The 19,823-nt window shown below is 39.5% G+C and overlaps 2 long non-coding RNA genes across 3 annotated transcripts in view; one reads left to right on the top strand and one right to left on the bottom strand.

The window, feature by feature from the left end:
- Nucleotides 1–19,823, top strand: part of LOC144324111 (uncharacterized) — a 262,943-nt gene that overhangs the window by 149,402 nt on the left and 93,718 nt on the right. The window lies entirely within an intron of this gene.
- LOC144323071 (uncharacterized) lies at nt 9,512–13,806 on the bottom strand. Its single transcript, XR_013388615.1, has 2 exons — nt 13,654–13,806; nt 9,512–11,076 (listed from the first exon to the last, which is right to left on the bottom strand). It is a non-coding gene; the product is annotated as an uncharacterized LOC144323071 (long non-coding RNA).

Below are 19,823 nucleotides of genomic sequence, written 5' to 3'. Positions count from 1 at the left end.
AAAGAAGAAATAAAACTGTCTTTGCAAATGACATGATTGTCTATGCAGAAAATCTGAAGAAATCATTTTTTAAAATCCTGAAACTAATAGGTGATTACAACAAGCTTTTAGGATACAAGGTTAATTTACAAAAGTCCCTTTTCTATATACCAGAAGTGAAAGAGTGGAATCTGAAATTAAAAACACAGTGCTATTTACATTAGTATCTCTCAAAATGAAATACTTAGATACTAACAAAATATGTACAAAGTCTATCTGAGGAAAACTGAAATTCTGATGAAAGAAATCAAAGAAGAGTTAAGTAAGTGGAGAAATATTTTATATTCATGGGTAAAAAGACTCAATATTGTCAAGATATCAGTACTTACATACATGATCTATATATTCAATGCAATCCCGATCAGAGTCCCAGCAAGTTATTTTGTGGATATTGACAAACTGATTCTAAAGTTTATATGAAGAAACCAAGACCCAAAATATCCAACACAATACTGAAGAAGAAAAACAAAGGTGGAAGACAGATAAGACCCAAATTTAAGACTACCTATAAAGCTACAGTAATTGACACAATGTGATATTGGTGAAAAAATAGACAAATTAATCAGTGGAATGGAACAGAGAGCCTAGAAATAGATCCACACATAGTCCATTGATTTTTCACAAAGAGCAAAGACAATATGGATCAATGATAGTCTTTTCAAAAAATGGTCCTGGACTGACTGGATATCCACATATAAAAAACATAAATCTAGATGCAGACTTTACATCCTTCATAAAAAATTAATTCGAAAAGGATCACAGACCTATACCCTAAGCACACAATTATAAAGCTCCTAGTAGATAACCTAGGAACAAACCCAGATGACCTAGAGTTTGGCAACAACTTTCTAGATACAACACCAAAGAAAGAAAGAAATGATAAGCTCTATTTCATTAGAGTTAAAAAAAAAAAAAAAAGGTCTGCTCTGTGACAGATATTGTCAAGAGAATAAATAGAGGAGCCACAGACTGGGAGAAAATGATTACAAAAGACATATCTACTAAAGGACTTTTACCCCATATATAAAAATTATGCTTAAAATGCAACAAAAAGAAAAGTAACAACCTGATTTTCTAAATGGGCCAAATATCTTAGAAGACACATCACCCAAAATGTATAGATGGCAAATGAGAGTACAAAAAGATGTTCCACAGCATATGTCATCAGGTAAATCTAAATGGAAACAATGATGAGATACCATTATCCTCCTGTTAGAGTGAACAGATGAAACTGGCCCAAACTATATTACAAAGCTATAGAAATCAAAACAGTATGATATTGACATAAAAACAGACACATAGATCAATGGAACAGAATAGAGAGCCCAGAGATAAACCCATGCATATATGGTCAATTAATTTATGACAAAGGAGCCAATAATATATAGAATGGGGAAAGGACTGTGTCTTCAATAAATACTGTTGGGAAAACTGGACAGCCACACAGAAGAGAATAAAACTGGACCTCTGTCTTATCCCATATACAAAAATAAACTCAAAATAGATTAAAGACTTAAATGTAAGACCTGAAACCATAAGACTCTTAGAAGAAAAGATGTGTGATAGTCTCCTTGACATCCGTCTTGGCGATGATTGTTTGGATTTGACACCAAAAGCAAAGGCACAAAAGCAAAAATAAATAGATAGGGCTACACCAAACTAAGAAGCTTCTGCACAGCAAAGGAAACCACCAAGTAAAAGGGCAACCTACAGCATGGGAGAAAAATATTGCAAATCAAATATGTGATAAGGGGCTGATATCCAAAATGTATAAGGAACTCATACAACTCAGGGTACCTAGGTGGCTTAGTCAATTGAGTCTGCCTTCAGCTCAGGTCATGATCTCAGGATCTTGGGATGGAGTCCTGCATCAGGCTCCCTGCTTAGCAGAGAACCTGCTTCTCCCTCTGCCCCTCACCCTCGCTCATGCTTGCTCTCTCTCTCTCTCTCTCCAAATAAATAAACAACATCTTTAAAAAAAAAAATCTCATGCAACTCAATTGGAAAAAAAAAATCTATTAAAATTCGGTGGAAAACTTGAAGCATCTAGGCACTCAGTTGCTTAAGCATCTGACTCTTGGTTTCAGCTCAGGTCATGATCTCAGGGTTGTGAAATTGAGCCCTGCAATGGGCTCTGCCCAGCTGTCTGCTCAAGATTCTCCCTCTTCTCATGCTCGCTCTCTGTCTCTCTTAAATAAATAAATAAATAAATAAATAAATAAATAAATAAATAAATAAATAAAATCTTTTTAAAAAGGTAGGCAGATGATCTGAATAGACATTTTTGCAGAGGCATACAGATGGCCATCAGATACAGCAAAAGATGCTTAATATCACGAGTCAGCAGGGATATGCAAATTAAAACCACAATAAAATATCATCCCACAGAATGGCCATTATCAAAAAGACAAGGAGTAACAAGTGTTGGTTAAGATGTGGAAAAAAGGGAACGCTTGTGCATTGCTGGTAGGAATGCAAATTGTTGCGGCCACTATGGAAAACAGTATAGAGGTTCCTCAAAAACTAAAAATAGAACTACCACAAGATCTAGCAATTTTACTTCAGAGAATTTATTCCAAGAAAACGAAATCACTATCTTACAAAGGTATATGAACACCCCATGTTCATTGCAACATCATGTACAATAGCCAAGGCATGGGAACAACCTAAGTGTTCGTCTCTGGATGAATAGATAAAGTTAATGTGATATATATGTACAATGGAATATTATTCACCCATAAAAAAGAAGGAAATCCTTCCACTCAAAACAACATTGATGGACCTTGAGGACATTATGCTAAATGAAATAAATCGGAATCCCTGGGTGGTGCAGCAGTTTAGCGCCTGCCTTTGGCCCAGGGCGCGATCCTGGAGACCCGGAATCGAATCCCACGTCGGGTCCCGGTGCATGGAGCCTGCTTCTCCCTCTGCTTGTGTCTCTGCCTCTCTCTCTCTCTCTGTGACTATCATAAATAAATAAAAAAAATTTTTTTTAAAAAGAAAATATTAAATGAAATAAGTCTAGGACAAATACCGATGATCTCACATATATAAGGAATCTAAAAAAAAAAAGAACTCATAAATACCGAGAACAGATTCATTGTTGCCAGAGGTATGGATAGAGAATGAGAGAAACAGGTGAAAAATAAACTTAACAAAACACTGACACTAATTCTGGCAGGGATGTGGAGAAACAAGGACTCTCATTCACTACTGGTGGTAATGCAAAATGGTACAGCCACTTTGAAAGACAACTTAGTTTGGTCGTTTCTTATAAAACTAAACATACTTTTACCATATAATCCAACAGTTATGCTCCTTAATATTTACCCAAAGGAGTTGAAAACTTAGGTTTATACAGAAATCTGTGCATGGATGTTTATAGCAGCTTTATTCATAATTGCCAAAACTTGAAAGCAACCAAGATGTCTTTCAGTAGGTGAATGGATAAATAAACTGGTACATCAGACAGTGGAGTATTATTTAGGCTAAAAACAAATGGTTATCAAGCCATGAAAAGACATGGAAGAAAGTTAAATACATATTACTAAGTGAAAGAAGCCAGTCTGAAAAGGCTGTATACTGTATGGTTTCAACTATAATACATCCTGGAAAAGGCAAAATGATGGTGACATTAAGAATATGAGTGGTTGGGGATCCCTGGGTGGCGCAGCAGTTTGGCGCCTGCCTTTGGCCCAGGGCGCGATCCTGGAGACCCGGGATCGAATCCCACATCGGGCTCCCGGGGCATGGAGCCTGCTTCTCCCTCTGCCTGTGTCTCTGCCTCTCTCTCTCTCTGTAACTATCATAAATAAATAAAAATTTAAAAACAAAACAAAAAAAAAAAGAATATGAGTGGTTGCCAGGGGTTTGCAGGGAGGAAAAAATGAATAGATGGGACACAGAGAATTTTTAGGGCAGTGGTACAACTCTGTACTATACTGTAACTGGGGATACATGTCCTTACAAATTTGTCCAAACCCATAGAATGTACAGCACCAGGAGTGAACCCTAATGTAAACTATGGACTTTGGGTGATCATGATGTGTTGTCACAAATGTGCCCCGTTGGTGGAGGATGTTGATAACAGGGGAGTTTAAGCATGTTTGAAGGCAGAGAAGTACATGGAAAATCTATGTACTTTCTGTTCAATTTTGCTGTGAACTTAAAACTGCTCTAAAAAATAAATATATGTATGACACTTAATGCATGGTAGGCTTCATCAGCCTCATTATACATGGACCAGGTTGAGGGAGCCAGCTATTTCTCCGGGAAGTCCCCAGATTGCAGTCTATGGAGCAGTGTCTGTATAGTCAGTTTCTCCAGAAAAGAATCCTCCAATCTCCCCTCAAGATGGCATTAGGCTAGTTTTCAGAGGAGGAAAGAATGGAACTGAGGATCCAACTACTCTTTCAACTTATACCCTGGTTTTCATCGTCACACCTGCCCTTCAGGTTTTCTTGTGGATTTCCAAGATTTTTTTTTTTTATGAGTTGTTTATTTATTTGGAGCATGCATGCACATGCGCAAGTGGGAACAGGGCAGAGGGAGAGAGAGAATCTCAAGCAGACACCATGCTAAGCATGAAACCCAACACACAGGCCAATCTCACCACCCTGAAATGGTGACCTTAGGAAATCAAGAGTAGAGCACTTAACAGGACTAAGCCACCCAGGCGCCCTGGATTTCCAAGTTTTTATCCCTTTCTCCTCAGTGTTCCTTTCTGTGATTCATGACTTTCTGTACTCTATAATCAATTATGTTCCTTCCATTAGCTTTCTAACTTGCAAGAAATCGGTGGAATCTCTTGTGTGTTAATGCATCCTCTTCCTCTTTGAGTCTTTATATAATTTCCATCTCAGTTAGTGACATAATTAACTACTCTTCTCACCTGCCAGAAATAGGTATGTCACTCTACATTCCTCTTTTTCTCAGTCTTGCATCTAATCATTCATCACGTCTAGTTGATTTTTATACTATAAATATCTCCTGGTTACATATCCACCAATACCACTTTATATCTAGCGCTCTTGGGACGCCTGGGTGGCTCAGTGATTGTGCATCTGCCTTTGGTTCAGGGCGTGATCCCGGAGTCCCGGGATCCAGTCCCACATTGGGCTCCCTGCATGGAGGCTGCTTCTCCCTCTGCCTATGCCTCTTTCTCTCTCTCTGTGTCTGTCATGAATAAAGAAAATGGAATCTTAAAAAAAAAAAAGATCTAGCCCTCTTCCTTGGACCATTTGAAGAAAGAGATTGTAATCTAAGTAGTGGGAGAAAGTCCCAAAGGGAGCATTTGCCTTTGTGTTTTAGTTGTGACAAAGAGAACATGCCCCAGGGTGAATATTCCTGGTCATTTGGTTGGTGTCCTCTAATAGATGGTTGTTACAGCAAATAACAGTATTTCTTGGGGTAACTCATTTCTTTTATCCTGACCTTCTGTGCTTATCAAAGAATTTCCTGGAATGAATGTTATTTCTTGCTTTCCTTCTGAGAAGAAGAGCCTAGATTATACTACTGGCAACTATTATTGAAAAATAACCAATAGGTGTGATGATTGGAAACCATGGAACCTGATTATTGTTGAGAGAACTGTATCTGTTTGATGTGATGATCTGAGGCCCAGGTCCTAAGCCCATGATGACCTGAGGAAATTCTGATGCTCTGGGGAAATATAATTGTCCCTCCTCTCTCCCTCTGCCACATTGATTATAGTACCATATTCTGAAACAGAATTCATCATATCTTCAGTGTTATCCAATATATCATCAAAAGATAGGCAGCATGGCAATCAAGAAATAATGTGAGAAAATCTCATTATGTCAGACTGATCACTTCTTTAGGATGAAAACTGGTAGAGCCAGACCCACAGACACAAAAATGTACACACAGTACTATCTCTGTATGTACACATGCACATACAAAACTCATATTTATACTTATATCTTTAAGCTGCCCCATCATAACACACTCCTAAAAACTAGGACTCCTTTGGCTCTGTTGGTTGCCAAGGTGATTCTTGCTGGAGTAAACACAGTTTTACTGGTCGACTCAGACAGAGCTTCATTTAGGACACTCCAGGTCCCCTGTGCAGAGCCCTCCCCTTTCCTGAGGTCCTTCTTCCTGCCCACTTCTCCTTCCCCAGTGCCAGGCAGAAACGCACACTGCCAGCTGCAGAGCTGGCTTAAGGTCTGAAGAGCTGTGTGTGGGAACCCTCAGTTAACACATGGAGCCCAAAAAGCAACAGGAAAAAAATCTCAATGCTCAGCTGAATTCCAGAAGCCTACTCATTCCAATACTAACAGATGAGTAGGAGAACAGGAAGGCAAGTGTCATGATCCCACCCCTCCCATTCTCCCTGGCTCCCTCTTCTGACCCTCCCAGCCTCCTCCTCTAACCCTAGTTCTTGAATCTGAAGCCACTCAGATCCTTCTGTCTGGGGACCCGACATCTTTCACTTTTCAGGCTTTCAGCATGTGGTCTTTGAGCCGATGAAGGCTATACTAAAACCAAAAGCAATTTTTTAAAAAGGATGTGATAAAAGAGCTTTGGAAAAGTTGAGTGTATTTTCCCAGGAAGACAGCAGTGCCTTAAAACAGCACAGTCCACAGAGCCAGGGACTGTGACTCTAAACTCCAAATTTTTAATTTACTCTCTTTTTCTTTTTTCTTCTTTCTCTTTCCCTCCTGTCTCTTTTTTATAGCCTCCCTCTCTTCTTTCTTTCTTTCTTTCTTTCTTTCTTTCTTTCTTTCTTTCTTTCTTTCTTTCTTTCTTCTCTGTTCTCTGTCTCACTAATATGAAATGGAACAGAATGACTTAAATTTTGAGGTCTGGCTGGGCCTTTGAACATGCTGTATGTTTCTCCTTAGATTACCCCAGAGGCAAAACTCAGTCTCCGCTGGTTTTTCCAAGAAATTCACTCATGCCAAATATTGGTGAGGTTGATCAAATTTTTGTAAGATTTGGTGGGGTTTCAAGAAGAGGATCATATCACAAAATGAAGAGCCTTTCTCCTCTCCTCTGCTTACCACTCCCTCTAATTCTTCTCACTCTCTTATAATGCTGACAGCCAACCTGGATGAGGGTGAGGTGGTTGGGGAAAAGGAGTTACAGCTAGATTCTACCCAAAATTTATACCTGTGGACATGCTCAGAAAAATCACTGCCTCTCCATTAACACAACTCACCCTCTTTGGAGTACAGTTCTATTAAAGATAGCATATCAGGATATGTGTGTTTTATATATATATATATAAAACAATAGAATAATTTTTGACTCTAGGCCCAAACAAACTGTTGTAAGCCTCTCTGTTTTCTAGGGGCTTGCTTCTTCTCCTTGGAGAATATTGCTATCTTTTTTTGGGTCAGAGCTACTGCTTTCCACCCTGCTTCCTGGTAGCTGGAGCCACCTCAATACCTCTTTCTTCTGACAAGACATGTGTCACTCCCTGGGGCCTGCCCAGTGGTAGTAGACCATGTGACCCATGTAGCCAGTGATATTTTCTTGACATACAGGAGGTCTCTGTCTCTCATTCAGGCTCAGGACTTTTAAGGCTCTAGTCCTTAAACATAGGCCCTCCTGCTACAACTCTTGCACATTACTGGATTTCTCAATTTCTTAATGAGTCTTTTCTTTGAAGGATATCCCTCAGTGTTGTGCACAAAAATAGCCCTCAATACCAACCTATATGCACTACTCCAAGGCTAAATCCCACTGCCTTGACTCCTAATTCAGTGTCATCCATGGTTCTCCTTGGTGTGTAGAATGTGGGTGGAGGGATATAATACTTTAATTCTGGCTTTCTGGGCATCTCCCAAACCATCTCCTTCAAAGCCTCTTTTTTTTCTCCCAGGGTTCCTGTGTCCCTTGGATCTTCTTACAAATAAAATTCTTCAAAGCCCATCCTGACATTCTAGAACAGGGCTGTCTAATAGAAATGCAATGCAACTCCCATGTGTAACGTAACATTTTCTAGCAACCACATTAAAAAGAAAAGAAACAAGTGAAATAATTTTAATAATATTTAAAATACTATCATAGCAACAAATGATCAATATAAAAATTTAGTGATTTTTTAAAATAATAAATCTCTGAAATCTAGTATATATTTTATATTTAAAGCATATCAGACCAGCTAGCTGTTTTCATATTGGACAGTACAGTTCCAGAGTTTCAAGGGTTGGTGTGTAAATAGGCCCCTCTCATGTATACAGAATATGTAGAAATATATCAAGTACAAACTTCTCAGCTGAGCTTTTAAGGCCCTCTGTAATAGGCTCCACCATTCCAGCCAGGCTGGTCTTGTTATTGGTGCTCCTTACCGCATGTGTATTTCTGCGTCTATGCTTGGTCTTTGCTAGTCCCCTAATGATCTTCTCTCTTTCCCCTTTGCTGTTCTAACTCCAAGCCCACTACAGTTGCATCTCTTCCTGGACTACAACAGTGCCTATTGCTATTCCTCACAGCTTCTAAGTAACCCTTTATAGGTGGGACCATAATATTTAGAATTTACTCTGATTATATTATCTCTGTATTATTCTCTCCACCAAACTGGAAGCTCTTTTAGAAAAATATCCATGTTAGGTATAATACTTCTCAGTCACCCATATGATTTATTCTAGCACAGAACCCACAGTATACACTAACAATGCTTTTTAGTGCTTCAATAGGATGTTAGATATAGTTTTTACCATTTATACCATTTCCCTCTTTCCTTATCTCTCCAGGTAAATTGAAAACTCCTTCCAAACCATATGTTGATTCTTTTTTTTTTAATTGAAGTATAGTTGACACACAGTGTTACATCAGTTTCAAGTGTACAACATAGTGATTAATTAAGTCTATACTTCATGCTGTGCTCACCACAAGTGTAGTTGAACCCCATCACAGTACCACTGACTGTATTCTCTATGCTGTGCCTTTTATCCCTGTGACTTACTCATTCCATAACTGGAAGCCTGTAGCTCCCACTTCCCTTCACCCATTTTGTTCCCTTTCACCATGGCAACCATCAATTTGTTCTGTATATTTATGAGTTTCTGCTTTTTGTTTGTTCATTTGTTTTGCTTCTTAGATCCCACATATAAATGAAATCATATGGTATTTATCTTTCTCTGCTTTATTTCACTTAGCATAATACCCTCTAGGTACATCTATATTGTTACAAATAACAAGATTTCTTTTTTTTAAGGACTAATATTCCATTGTGTATACCACATCTTCTTTGTCCAGTCATTTGTTGATGGACACTTAGACTGATTGTATCTCTTGATTATTGTAAATAATGTTGCAATAAACATAGGGGTGTTTTGAATTAGTGTCTTCATTTTCTTTGGATAAATACTCAGTAGTGGAATTAATAGATCATATGGTAGTTCTATTTTAATTTTTTTTTGAGGAACCTCCACACTTTTCTGCAGTAGCTATACCAATTTATATCCCCACCAATAGTGCATGAGGTTTTTTTTTCTCCACATCATTGTCAACATTTATTATTTGTCTTTATTATCCTAGCCATTGTGACAGGGGTAAGATAATATCTTATAGTGGTTTTGATTTGTCTTTCCGTAATGATTAGTGATGTTGAACATCTTTTCATGTGTCTGTTTGCCATCTGGATGTCTTCTTTGGAAAAATATCTATTCAGATCCTCTGCCCATTTTTAATAAGATTATTTGTTTTTTTGCTGTTGAGTTATATAAGTTCTTTATGTATTTTAAATATTAACCTTTTATTGGATATGTCATTTGAAAAAATCTATTTAATAGGTTGTCTTTTCTTTTATTGATGGTTTTCTTCACTGTGCAAAAGCTTTTTATTTTGGTGTAGTCTCAATAGTTTTTTGTTTTTGTTTTTGCTTTTTTTCCCTTTTCTGACAAGACATATTTAGAAAAATATTCTTTGGCTGATGTCAGAGATTACTGCTTGTGTTCTCTTCTAGAATTTTGTGTTTTCAGGTCTCACATCTAGGTCATTAAACCATTTTAGTTTTTGTGTATGGTATAAGAAAGTGGTCCAGTTTTATTCTCTTATCTATAGCTGTCCAGTTTTTCCAGTACCATTTATTGAAGAGACCATCTTTTCTCCATTGCATTTTCTTGCCTCCTTGGTCATAGATTAATTGACCATAAAAGCATGGGTTTTTTCTGGGCTCTCTGTTCTGTTCTATTGATCTATCTGTCCATTGTGTGTCAGTACCATACTGTTTTGATTACTACAGCTTTGTAGTGTATCTTAAAAATCTATATTACAGATCTTAAAATTTGTATCTGTGAAAGCTTCAGCTTTGTTTTTCTTTCTCAAAATCATTATTTGGGGTCTTTTGTGGCTCCATACAAATTTTAGTATTGTTCTAGTTCTGTGAAAAATGTTGGTATTGTGATAAGGATTCCATTAAATCTGTAGATAGCTTTGGGTAGTACAGATATTTTAATAATATTAATCCTTCCAATTTGTGAGCATAGAATATCTTGCCATTTGTTTGTGTCACTTCTTTTTTTGTCTCTCAAGTCTTTGTACAAATTCTACTGGGATTTCAATATCTACGTTTAGCCAAAATTGCAAAGCATTTGACAGATTAATAAGTGCTTTTGCATACCTCATCTCATTTGATTCTGAGGACAACCCTTTGAGGTAGGACTTACTGATATCATCATCACTTTATAAATGGCCACTCTGAGGCTCAGAGAAGTTGATTGATTTGCTTGAACTCACACAGCACAGAAATTTTAAAGAAGGTCTCCTCACAATTGAGAAGCCTTGTTTTCCAACTCTGTGGTTATCCCCTGTACTTCTATCACATCCCATCCCTACTTCCAAACTGAGGTAGAACCAGGGGTTTTGTTTTGCTTAGTTTTCATAATGTTCTTCAGGAGATTCTTGAGCATCTTGCACTGCCATATTCAATAACAAGCATTTGGGAACTACTTCTCAGACAATGCTATGTAGAGGGCAGCTCCTTTATTGCTCTTTTGGGGAGAATTTCCAGAGTAAGTCATCCTTGTATGGGATCTCCCCATCAGCTAGCTTCTCTTCCCTGATCTGAAAAGAGAAAGGAGTACAAAAATTGTTAAATATGTGTGAATGGATACGGTTCAGTAATAGTTCTATCTAAATGGAAACTTTCATAATTATTACTCCAAAAATCCAGTGATAATAGTTCAGAACTTTAAGCCACACTCTCCCCTCTATGCAGAAGGCCCCACACCCATTAAAAGCAGCATTATTAAAAACAGCAGCTACTGGGCGTGCTTGGAAATAACTCTTCTCAAGTAAATAACTTGGAATGTTTTTATTTTAGAATATCAAAGGGAGCCTGGACCACATTACAGCTAATTGACTACATATTTCCATGAGCAGAAATGAAGCTATATTTTAGTTATAAGGATACCGACCACATTGTCTTTAATGCTGGTTACCAGCTTTTTAAAAAGAGAGGAGAGAGAAGCAAAAAGTAAATTGCACACTGAATTTCAGCCTAACTTAAATCTTAGCTCTAGTTCTAGAACAAGGAGGTAAGGGGGGAATGTGGTACATGCATTTTGGCCTAATTATAGCAATTACAACCATGCTGCCACAGCCCTACCTTTGTGCAGATCTCTTCTGATAAGGAACTGTTCTGATAGACAGTGTTCTCTCTCTCCTCCCATGGAGGGATGGTTAAAGTAGTCTAAATGACTAGAAAACAATGAATTCTGAAAGCTGAGCATGCTAGAAAGAAGAGCCACTCCTGAAGTTAAGAAATACTTCTAACAAAGTTGATGTTTTTTTAATGATTTGCATAGTTGTTTTTGCATTACATGCTAATTAGGCTTAACAAGCGTTATTTATTTTAGAACCTAACCAACCATTTCTGGGCTTAACTAGGGGACAGAAGTCCAAGAGGAGGGTAGAGAGTTCCCAGTGTGGAGCCTCCCCTGCAGCCACTCACTGCCCATCTATCTCAGGGGAGGGCCTGCAAGTGAAGCCTCACCTAGCACCTTGTCCTCCTGGTTCATCTTCTCCCTGTTTACTCTGTTATTGAACAAATGGCTCAACTGGGGACTTCTGAAACCTCTAGGCTGTGGGTGGCCTTGATTAAATGCTCTAGGAAGCAAAGAACAGAGAGGAAAATCTTGACTATCCAGAACACTTGGATAATGACTCTTTCTGGGTGGTGGAAATTTCCCAGATAACTGAGCATTTGCTTTCTTAACCCTTGAAGTTTTTATGTTAACCATTTCAAATGGCAGTCTACATCAAATGTGTCACTTTTCCCTGGTTTTTAAACAATGGACATAATTAACATTTTCTTGACTGAGTCACAACAATTATACATTGACTTATAAGAGAAATACAATAGAAAGATGACGTCAGAGGTTGCTGAGCCATATATGATGGTTTATTCCCATATTACATGATCCAGATTTGTACATATGTAAGTCCTTGCCATGGCTTTTTGTAGCTTTTATGAAACCTCCCTCTCTCTGGTCAGAGTACTTACCATGAGCAATCCTTTTGCCCCCCCTTTGAAATTGCTACATTCTAGAAATTAGAATAACTAAGGGGTCTGTTTTGAGTGTAAAGTAAAGGCAAATAGGCTTTGATAGAGGACATAAGGGATAGCAAATAGGACTTTCTGCCACATTTCCTCATTCACTTTTCTGTATGGTACCTTCTGTATAGGGAGAATTGTCAGAAAGCTGAATTCTGGAAAGGTGAGAGAATATTGTAGCTGCTCCAGAAAGTTGATTTGAAAACTCATAAGGAGGCTAAGTTGAGATATGAATCTCCCTCACATTTATAATAACAATTATTTTTCTGAAGATAAAGCAACAGGTGCCAGGTTTAAAATATTCAAATCTCATAGATATATACAATGTGAAAAGCAAAGCCATTCATGTTATCTTCACCTCCACCATCAAATAACAACTTGTGTAAGATACATCAATTTTTTTCTATCCACATACTAGCATGTTATTATGACTTTTTAAAAAGATAAGTTTAGTATCATACATTACTTGTGCTTTACAACTTGACCTTTCAATTTACCAATTTGTCTTGACTATCTCCTGAATTCATACTTTTTTTTTTAAAGGTTTTATTTATTTATTTGAGAGAGACAGAGTGGAGGGAGGAGCAGAGGAAGAGGGACAAGCAGATTCCCTGCTGAGTGGGGAGCCCCACACAGGGCTCGATCCTAGGGCCCTGGGATCATGACCTGAACCAAAGTCAGATATTTAAACAACTGAGCTACCCAGGCATCCCCATGAATTCATACATTTTTAGTCACTTTATTGCTTTGAATCACAACTTAGTATTTCATTAAAGAAATATAATTTCCTCAAACAGTTCTCTGCTGATGGATGTCTGGATAGTACTCAATGTTTCATCATTGCAGGCAACAATGAAATGGACATCTTTGAATACATATAACTGAGTGAGTATTTGGGGAAAATAAATTCTTGTGTAATTTGTCCTCAATATTAGTTTCCTAGGGCTGCTGTAACAAAGTACTACAAATTGAGTGACTTAAAACAATGGAAATGTACTGTCTTAAAGTTGTGAAGGTTCAAAATCCAAAATCAAGATGTCAGCAGAGCCGGACTCTCTGAAACCTATCAGGGGCCCCTTCCTTGCCTTTCTAGCTTCTGGTGGCTTGCTGACCATCTTTGGTGTTCCTTGCCTTGCAGCTGTATGACTCAGATCTCTGCCTTCAGTGCCACGTGACATTCTCACTGTGTCTCTGTCTCCATATGGCTATCTTCTCATAAGGACACCAGTCACACTGGATTAGGGCACAACCCCACTCCACTATGACATCATCTTAACTGATGGCATCTGCAACCAGTTTCTTTCAGAATAAGGTCACATTCTGAGGTACTGGGGGTTAGGGCTTTAATACATCTCTCTTTTTGGTGTGTGGAGAGGAGACACAATTTATTTATTTTTTATTTTTTTAAAGATTTTATTTATAAGAGAGAGAGAGAGAGAGAGACAGGCAGAGACATAGGCAGAGGGAGAAGCAGGCTCCCCAAAAGGAGCCCAATGTGGGACTCGATCCCAGATCCCAGGATCACGCCCTGAGCCAAAGGCAGAACTCAACTGCTGAGCCACCCAGGTGTCCCAGGGGACATGATAACATGTCATCCTCAGGGCTTTCAAAATTTTAGTACATGCCAATAACACATAACATCCTCAGGACTTTCAAAATTTTAGTACATGCTGCCAGATTTTCTTCCAAAAGTATTATGCCAATTTAGATTCTCACCAGTAATTGATGAGAGTGTGTTTCTCACCTTCTTACGCACCAGACATTATTTTAAAAATTATTTTCTAATCTATGTGAAAATGTATAACTCATTTTATTTACTGTTTCTTTAATTATTAGTGAAATGAGCAAATTTTTACTCCTTTATGGAATACTTGCATTTTTCCTGAGATTTGCCTCTATTATTTTTTGCATGTTTTTCTATTTCTTTTCTTAAACATTTATTTATTTGAGAGAGAGAGAGCAAGTGGGGTTGGGGGGAGGCAGAGGGAGAGAGAGAATCTCAAGCAGATGCAACACTGAGCACAGAGCCCAATATAGGCCTGGATCCCGTGACCCTGAGATCATGACCTGAGCCAAAACCAAGAGTTGACTGCACCATCCAGGCACCCCTTGTTAATTTATTCATAAGTATTTCATTTCCCATTGCTTTTGTAAGATCTTTTCTTCCATTGAATTTTCTACCTGGTTGCTGTTTGCATGCAGGAAAGTTACTGATTTTTAAAAAAATATTAATATATGACTGGCTAATTCCCTGAACTCTCATATTGTTTCCAGTGGTTTTTCAGATGTTTCTCTTGAGTCTCTGGTGCATTGCCATAACATCTGCACTAAGTAGAGTTTTGCCTCCTTCCCTACAGAATTTATACCTTTTATTGATTCTCTTTCATAATTACATTAGCCAGGTCTTCCAGAAAAGTGTCCTATGATATGCTATGATAGTGGACATGTTTGTCTTATTTTTTTATTACAGTGGAAATATTTCCTTTGCTTTCCCATTAGTCAGGATGCTGAATTATGATTTAGGATCATACAATAGACATATGTCTATTATATTACAGAAGTATTCCTATGTTCCTATTTTGATATAGTGATTAAGAGTATGCCGCCTGCTAGCTATATACAACCCACTTCCTAGCTCTGTGCCCTGAGGCAAGATCCTTAACCTTGCTGAGCTTTAGTTTCCTTATCTGTAAAATGAGCGTGATAAATAATACCTTCATTGGTACCTTCTCATTTCTCTAAATGAGAAACTGCATGCAGAGCATGTCAAATGGTACTCACGACATAATAAGAGCAAAATAAATGTTAGCTCCAATTATTGTTATTATTTTACTATAAGTGAATGTCCAATTTTATTACATTCCTTTTCTGTATCTTCAAAGGGAATCATGGCTTTTCTCCTTTGACTATTAATAGGGTGAATTACATTAATAGATTTTCTAAAATTGAATCACCCTGAAATGAACCCCACTTTGTTACAGTGTATTTGTTTAATGTGCTGCTAGATTCTATTTGTTAATATTTTTATTAGAATTTTAGTATCATTTATAAGGGAGAATAACTTAGTGTGGGGTGCATGTATGTGTGCTCAGCCAGGTGTCCACCTGCTGCTAGTTGGTGGAACAAGGAGGACTTCCTGGAGGAGAGGGATGGAAACTACAAAAGGGATGAGAAATGACAAAAGTTTCAGAAAGGCCAAGGACATTTCAGTAGGAAGTATAGGCACAGGATCAAAATGCGGATTAGACCTGCTACTGTGGGAAGGGAAACAGGTCCAGGGACAAGTGAGGCTTGGGGATTGCTGATGGGTGGCTACCGTGTGCCAAACTAAGGAGATCTGGCCTGACCTACATGTCTTTCAGAAGTCGACTGACCTCTTGTCCTTACTTGAAGGCTTATTCGTGTTTGTACTGACTTCCCTTCTTTCCTCTTGGATTTGAGGAGAGATGGTAACTTGGTATGCTCAGTTATGTGGCCTATGCAGCTGTTGGTGGACTGCAGGGGTGTGCAGGCCTTCTGTCCTCCAGACCCCTCGAGTCCCATTCCCTTTCAGTTTCCGGGTGCTGCTTTCTTGTCCAGGGTTTTCCCAGAACACAGAAGGCTCTGCTTGTGGACTCCATTTACCCAGAAGTACCCCTCTGGCCCAGCCAGCTGCTTCTTCCATCTCTACACAGAACCTAGAAGAACACTGGGGACAGAAGGGAAGATAAGAAATGAATCAGAGACTCTCTCAAGAGACCTTTCAGAGGACAGATGGACTCCCCTTTCCCGACAACATTGTAGACTTTGTTTTAAGAAAACATTTCTATCCCTGAACCTCAAGGGAAGGTTAAGTTGAAATTAACTTTATTCTGTTGGCTTTATGTTCAAATGTGGAGCAGTAGTTGAGTACTGCAAGGGTCTTCACACCTGAAGAAGGTCCTATAGGATCTGCAGATAATGTTTTGCATATTGCACGTGCTCAGTAAAGTGCCTACTGATTTGGGTTAACTGGCTGGTAAGTTTGGTGAGTGGTTAGTGAAAGAGTTCAGATTGGGACGTAGAGCTGTAGGCACATCTTCTTGGCTTCCTTCAGACCCACCAGACCCACCAAGTTTCCCCTTTGGAGGTGAGGCTAGAGGAAGTAAATGGTGATGAAAGCAGTAGCTCTGTGGAAACCACCACTGAAGCTGTGCCTAGGGAATAGAAGCAAGCTGGAGAGTCACCCAGATCCAGTATCAGGAAATGGAAGCTTCCAAACAGAGCCAAGTGTCCGAGCAGAGAACAGCCACAGCCAGGAACCAGAGTCCCAACAACCAAAGTAAAGCTTGCAGGGCTTACCCTTTTTTCTTATTATTACATAATTCTTTTTTTTTTTTTTTAAGATTTTATTTATTTATTTGAGAGAGAAGAGAGATTATAAGCAGGGAGGAAGGGCAGAAAGAGAATCACACCCCTTGCTGAGCAAGGAACCTGATATGGGATTCCATCCCAGGACCCTGGGATCATGCCCCAAGGCAAAGGCAGATGCCCAACCAACTTGAGCCTCCCAGGTGTCCACATTATTGCAGAATTCAATGACTATCCTAAGAATGGCCTGCCCAGAGTCTGAAACCCATCAGATGCCACATCAGACCTGCTGCTTTTACCACATCCTCCTGACAAAACTCCACAAGATCTTTAACATTATGGGTTGAACTTCAGTATAGCATGTCTGAGAATCCCTCCAGAGAGTGAACACCACTTGCTGAACAGCAAGTGTCTCCTGCAGTGTTTCTCAATGTGGTCTGCAGGCCACCTGTCACAGAATTACCCGATATTTCTTACAAATGTAAATTCCTAGGCCCCACCCAGACCTACTGAATCAGCATTGCTGGGAGTGTGGCCAGGAGTTTGCATATTTAATAACATTCTAGATAATTCTTATTTATGTACACTGACATTTGAGCTCTACTGTGTGATATCAAAACATACACAAGTTCCCTAGAAATGACTCAATGGTGATGGTAAACTCTGGCCCATATTTAGTCCTTTGTTCATTTATTTATTCAACAAATATTTTTAAAGACTTATGTCCAAGGGAATATGTTAATTGCTATGAAAAGTTAAATTTTTTTAAAAGATTTTATTTATTTACTCATGAGAGACACAGAGAGAGACAGGCAGAGACATAGGCAGAGGGAGAAGCAGGCTCAATGCAGGGAGCCTGGTGTGGGACTCGATCCCAGGTTCTCTAGGATCACGCCCTGGCCTGAAGGCAGCACTAAGCCGCTGAGTCACCGAGGCTGCCCGAGTGTTAAAAGTAAAATACATGAAAGCAGAGATGGTGATGCCCTGGTAAAGGTCAGGAAGAAGGATCCCAAGCAGTTTCAGAGCTGAGATGGCATTTGAAGTGGATCCTGAAGAACAAGTAGGATTTTGCCTGGGAGAATGGGCAAGGGTAAGAGGAGCATTCTGGCCTGTGGGAGCAACCCGAGTAAAGACACAAAGACACCAAGATGCAGGGCATATCTGGGTCCATTGAGTGCTTTGGTATGATTGGCCTATTGAGTGTCTGCCAAGAGGAAACCGACTGAAAATAAAGCCAGAAACAGGCAGGGGCCAAATTGGGAGGAAGCATGAATGTTATTCCAAAGTCTAGACTTGGTGCTATAAGCCAGCAGTTCCCAAACCTGGCTATGCAGATTCCTGAACCCTATCCACTACCAGTCTGATTCAATCTGGGCTGGGATCAAAGAGTCTCTTTTCACCAAGGTCTGCAGGCAATACACAGCCATGGTTGGGATACACTGCAATGAAGATTGCCAGAACAACCTTTGGTAAAGGAAAGTCATTATCCCAGTTGGACTCTGGGGCAGGCCCAGGACCAGAGTGAAATGAGTGAGGCATATAGGGAGCAAAATTTAAGGAGGCCTTCACTCTTGGCACTTCCATGGTCCTGAGAGTAGTATCTCCTCAAATCCTGTGCCTTTGGCACCTTACTCACTACATGTTAATCCTAGCCCTGACTTGAGGACAATGGAGGGGCTCAGACAGGAGGAGGACATACATCAGAACAGGCCACAAGGAAGGTAGTCCAAGTGAGAGAGGATGGAGGCTTCAGGAATGGAGAGAAGACTGGTTGGGGCTGGGCGGGGGTGAGGCTTCCAAAGTAGCACCATAAGACAGCATGTGACCCAGGGCAGAAGCCCAGGAGGATGCTGAGCTTAACTGGCTTGGGGGCAGGAGCAAGGGCAGTGGGCACTGACATAGCAGCCATGAAGTGGGTTCAGGGAGCTGATAAGGTGGTCAGTTTGGGATACACTATTTCAAGTTCTTTTAAGAGACTCTGGGCAGAACTATGCTTTATGCCACTTCTTCCTAAAGATATATTCAGGTACATCCTATTGCAAGAATTTCATTCAATTTAACAACTAATTATTAAGTGCCTACTACGTGCAAAGCCCTGCATTAGATTGCTCTGGATGTTGTAGGGAGACATGAAAAGTGAGTAAGACACTACCCTTGGTCCCCAGGACCTCATATGCAAATGAATAATTCCAGTGTGCATTAGTCTCTATTTGATGTAATAATAAAAGTATAGAGATAGTACTGTGGGTGCCTAGAAGAATTCACAAGATTAATTCTGGCAGTTGGGATTGGAGAAGACATCTTGGAGATGAGATCTGAGCTGCCTCCTGAATATGTATACGGAAGAGAAGAGCAAGCAAAACAAGAAAAATTGAGCAAAAGCACAGAAATAAGAAGTACACAGAGTATTAGAAAATTACTTTAGACACCATGTTTCCACATACATTTATTAAGCATCTTATGTATGCTCAGAACATTGTTAGTGTGGCAGCCATGAGAACGTGCCTTAAAGAGCTCCAGCTCTGGGGAGTTCAAGGGACCAGGACCAAATTACCACAGGCCACTCCCAGCCAATAATGGAGCAGGACAGGAATTCTTTTTTTTTTTTTAATATTTTATTTATTTATTCATGAGAGACAGAGAGAGAGAGAGAGAGAGAGAGAGAGAGGCAGAGACACCGGCCAAGGGAGAAGCAGGCTCCATGCCTGATGTGGGACTCTATGCTGGGTCCCCAGGATCATGCCCTGGGCTGAAGGCGGCGCTAAACCACTGAGCCACCTGGGCTGCCCAGGACAGGAATTCTGAGAGAGGCCCATTCCTCAAGAAAATATGGACTTACTTAGCTGATGACCAATTTTGGCTCAAGGATTCCCCAGCAGCTATGCTGAACCTTCTTGAGACTACATAGCTGTCTAGGACATTTCCA

Source organism: Canis aureus, chromosome 11, assembly GCF_053574225.1.
Source record: "Canis aureus isolate CA01 chromosome 11, VMU_Caureus_v.1.0, whole genome shotgun sequence".
Taxonomy (NCBI): domain Eukaryota; kingdom Metazoa; phylum Chordata; class Mammalia; order Carnivora; family Canidae; genus Canis; species Canis aureus.
The sequence above is the reverse complement of the archived record's forward strand: the minus strand, read 5'-3'. Positions and strand labels throughout refer to the sequence as shown.